Source organism: Nicotiana attenuata, unplaced genomic scaffold (genome assembly GCF_001879085.1).
Source record: "Nicotiana attenuata strain UT unplaced genomic scaffold, NIATTr2, whole genome shotgun sequence".
Lineage (NCBI taxonomy): Eukaryota > Viridiplantae > Streptophyta > Magnoliopsida > Solanales > Solanaceae > Nicotiana > Nicotiana attenuata.
Window position 1 is genome coordinate 221,279 of NW_017671795.1, and position 4,567 is coordinate 225,845.

The window sequence follows — 4,567 nt, forward strand, 5'->3', positions numbered from 1 at the left end:
GAATGTCCTACTCCTTCCTGAGCTTTCCGATCAACCAATCCCTTATTTCAGGGACATCTGTGTTAGGTAGGCCCAGGGATCACTGATTAGTCGAATGAGCCCATCTCTCTGCGCTATCATTTGTTGGTCGAACCGGTTGGCGGCTCCTACATCTCCTGCCTCTCTATGGGCCCCCTATTTTTAGACTAGTTTGCTGCTAGGAGTCCCTAGAGTCGAATTAATAATCAATAGAAGTCCCAATAGAAGTTTATTGACCTGGCTCTTCAATTGACGATCTATTGCTCCCTCTTAATAGAAGATGCCCATGCTTTGATTCGAAAGCCCTAGCTAGTGATGAATCCCCAGGTATTCAGTGTCTAGTTCGATAGGACCAGGAAGAGAGGACTCTTTTTTCCTCCTCCCTTCAGTCCAGTTTGAACCCGTCCCAACAACGAACACCTTCCTACTGCAAGGTGAGGCTCTGCCCTTCCCCTAGAAGCCACTTCGGGTCGGAGGAGTAACTAGTCAAACTTCTTGAGCAGCCGAGATATTGAACAACTAACATTTGAAACAATTCCTTGCCTCACCCTGAGATGAGAGGGAATGTCGATTTGACTCGAATCCTGGACCTGATCTTGAATCCTACACCGATTAATGATGCGATGGGGGAAGTTTTTCTTTTTTCATCAATGCTGGCCCAGTTGACCTCGTCTATGCCCAATCCCGATGGGCCTTCGATTTGCCCCTACCCTAGCTCTATAATCCACCCGTTTTCCCTAGTCCCTGAAAGCCCTCCGGGGGCCTAGCCCTCTTTCTCCACTCGATTCTGAAGTTCAGCAGCTTTCATCATTGACGAACACCTGCGCTAATAAGACAGAGAAATGGAGAGTCTATGCCTTGAATGAATCAGTAACAACGGATTAGTGGAATGAGGGATCAAGAGACGGATAGGGAGGGAATGGCCTATCAATCATTGGTTGATAGGCCATTCCCTCCCTGGAATTCCATATCTAGTTGGGAGTTTCGATTCGAAAAATTATGGTGCGGGTTCATCTCTCTCGACCACTTCAGGTTCAAGGGAGGGTGATCGAGGGGACCCAAACTTTCGATCTCTTCTCTATGGCGGGAGCTTCCGTATCAAGAGTGTGTTGGGGAGGCCAGGGAAGATGGATTGGATTGAGAGGAGATGCTTATACCTCTTCTTTATCGATAGGATTACCATCATTTTCAGTCTACGATGAAGGAGACAAGGGCGAGGCACCGAACATGTTCTACCCTCAACCTCCATCCGTCATTAGTAATCTCAATTCGCTTTTCCTATTCACTAGTACACTGCGTGCTGCAACTAGCAGCCCTTTTACTAGGTTGGGAAAAGGCTAGCGCGCAACGGTTGATGAAAGCCAGCAACTTGTTAGGAGTCAGTTTTGGCTTGCCCCTTTCCTCTTATTAGTCAGATAGGTTTTCCACCCTATACAAGGGGCTGCTTGCTGCTTGCCCCATATCTAAAGTGGATTATGCACGGAACTTGTTACCACTAAACAACGAAGCCAGGAGCGGAAGGAGGGACTTGAACCCTCAACCTCAGCCTTGGCAAGGCTATGCTCTACCATTAAGCTATTTCCGCCAGCTAGGGTAGTGGCAAAGCACTACTAAGAAATTCACGTATCACTTGACATGGAAGACTTCTGTTTTTCCACCGGACCACAGTCTTGACCTCCGATCGAGCTACGAACATGAGTAGATAGGCGGTTAAGGGGGAGAGAGGGCCGGCTGGGCCTGCCTTTTCAATCAATCTCTGGCCGCTCAGTGCCGCTATTGGTACGAGTTGTAAGGATTCTTGGTCTCGAGTCAAGCTGGGGCGTCATTTCATACTCGTAATGGGAATGAGTGCACTGTAAGACCAGTCAAGTTGCTCCCTCGCCTCACAGCGGCCACATCTGTCTTTTAAGTCACATAATTGCTTTTCTTTGAATCTCTTCAACTCCTCAACTTATTCACTTTCTTTTTGCATTTTTCTTTTGTTCTTTCTTTCTTTTTCTTTGCCTTTCCTTTTCTTAATTTCTTTTCTCTTTTTGTGCCTTGATACCACTTTCAAACTCCTCGTCTCTCCCCCAAACTTATGTTTTAGCCAATTATTTCTCAAGAGCGTTAAGGAAAGCTCAGGTTCCAAGAAAGAGTCACTACAAAACGGGCAAAGGCTTGTAACGTGGTTATCAAATAAGATAGGTCTTAGGCTCAAATGGTTGCTAGAGATGGCAACATTGGTGGGCCATGGGAAATTTCAAGCGGGTCAAGGAGAGACTACAAGCACTTCTCAAGCCAAGCAAAACTTAAAATATCGCGTAGAAACACATTCGGGGCAAGTTTTACACCCTTCACACGGGTACTTGGACTTGCAACAAAAAATCTCACCTCTCACACACCTGGATTGTTAAAGAGGATAGAGCCGAGGGCCCACAACAATCATATTCAAGATTGAAAATTACTAATGGTTCGACTAAACCACTCGATGATTTCTTAAGTCAACACAAGAGTCTAAAGGTCACTAACTATAGCTATTTGTTTCCAAGAACTTGTTTTTAATCATAAGTACGTAGTTGAGTGTCTTGGTACCAAGTGAAGCATGCTTGACTCTTCTAGTTTGACTCAATTAGGTCCTCTTATTCATTATTACTACTATTCTTACCTACATATCAAAAACGGACTCAATCCCATAAGAAGGTTGTCACGCCATCCATCGTTGGAAAGAGTCACTCGGTTCGCACAAAAACCACCTTTGGAAAGAACCGTGACATTAAGAAAACCAAAGACTTATCGATCACTTAAACATGAAAAGAAACTACTAAATCAAAAAGAAGCTACTAAAGTAAATAAGAAGCTATTAGACTAAACATTGACTACTAAGATAACAAAATAAAGAAGCTATAAAGTAAACTACAGAAAGCATAAATGTATATACAAAATGAGAGAGGAAGAATGAAATTTATACATCAATAGAGAGAGAAAAATATGTACATAAATAAAAAGGAAAAGAAAATGTTATCAGTTATCACAGGCCAATGTCAAATGTCATCAAATCAAATAAACTCCACCCTCCTCCTCCCGAATAAGAATAAGCATTGTCCCTAATGCTTAACAAAATAAAAACAAGGAAGGGAAAGAATAGAGAGGACTCCCTATGTGGTCTTCGTATCCATAGAAGCATCACCTCCCTCAGGCTCCTCCAACTGGATCTCATCATCCTCTGCTCGGGGAGTAGCTGGGTTGGTGAACATCTGTAGCATCGCCTCAGCAATATGGGCAGCAAGGTGTGGCTCCTCAGACTGGCTAGCTAGTGCCTCTGGTGCTGCTGGAGCTATCTCCATCAGCAAATAAAATGGAAGGTCACCAACTGCTGCTATCCTAGTCACCTCTCGTCTCAACCTGTCAACTGACTTCTTTAAGGCCTAAGATTTCCTCACCTTCTTCACCTGTTTCCCAAGCTCCTCAATTGACGTTCCATGAGCCACCAGGGTGTCCATGATGGTATTCTAGTTCTCCAGAATCTTCTTCAAAGTGTCCTCCACTGTGGGAGAAATCTGGGGTGCTAGCGTAGAAGACTGTGCTGCAACAGCACTGGATAGGTCAGATAGCTTTGTAGTAGTGGTCTGCATTCAGTTATTGAGACTCGCCAGTGTCTTGGAGACTCGCAGCGCAGAAAGTGCATGAGCTGGTGTAGGCACTGTCTTTAGAGTAGAAGTGGATGGGACTAATGCTGAAGGCCCAGAAGATGGAGGTGGAGGAATGGCAGCTGTACAGCTAGAAGGCCCGGCTGCAGTGGTAGGCATGTCAGCTGAATCTGTAGCTACCACCGAAGGCTCATCAGACAAACCCACGGTAGTAGTCGGCTGACCCTTGTTCTTTGGGTTCCTCGGGTCCTTTAGGGAGTACTATGTGAAGGGCTTCTTCGCCCGAACCTTTGTGTCAAATGGCTTTGACTCCACTCCCGCATCCGTAAGATACTCTGTGATGGTGTTGGGATATGGGTTGGAGCTATCACCCTGCCTGCAAACCAAAGACATATTGACTGACATAATGGCACCCACATTGATTGGGTACCCGGCCATGATGGAGGCCATAAGAACTACCCTCGGGACTGGTAGATTGTTCTCATTCTGGCTTGGGTATATTCTACTGCACATAAAGGTCTGCCACCCTTTTGCTTCAAACTTGAGGGTGTTCTGCTGAATAGGAACCCCTGCTGTGATCCATGGTAGTGGTGGTCCTGGAGCTGCCAAAATCTCCGCTAGCCATGGCCAGCTGCATCACCCAGTGCAAACTTCTCCAAATATTGCATAGACTCCACATCCTCGAGCCCTAAATATGTGTTCAAGGAGGTTTGATCAAATCTGACTTTCAAGTTCCTCACTTTAGTCACCTTAGTCCCCTTCTTGATATGCGCCACATTGGCGTAGAAGTCCCGAACTAAGTGCTCCTTGGAATCCACCACGCTTTGAGTGAACGATGTCCACCTTTTTCTCTCCCGAAGCTGTCTTGCCACATTCGGGTTGTATCTGTCCAAATCTTTCAAAACAAACTGGCGCTCAAG

The 4,567-nt window shown here is 45.6% G+C and overlaps 1 non-coding gene across 1 annotated transcript; it reads right to left on the reverse strand.

Annotated features, from left to right (window-relative positions):
• Positions 1-1,531: 1,531 nt before the first annotated feature.
• TRNAG-GCC lies at positions 1,532-1,603 on the reverse strand. Its single transcript has one exon. It is a non-coding gene; the product is annotated as a tRNA-Gly (tRNA).
• Positions 1,604-4,567: the final 2,964 nt, after the last annotated feature.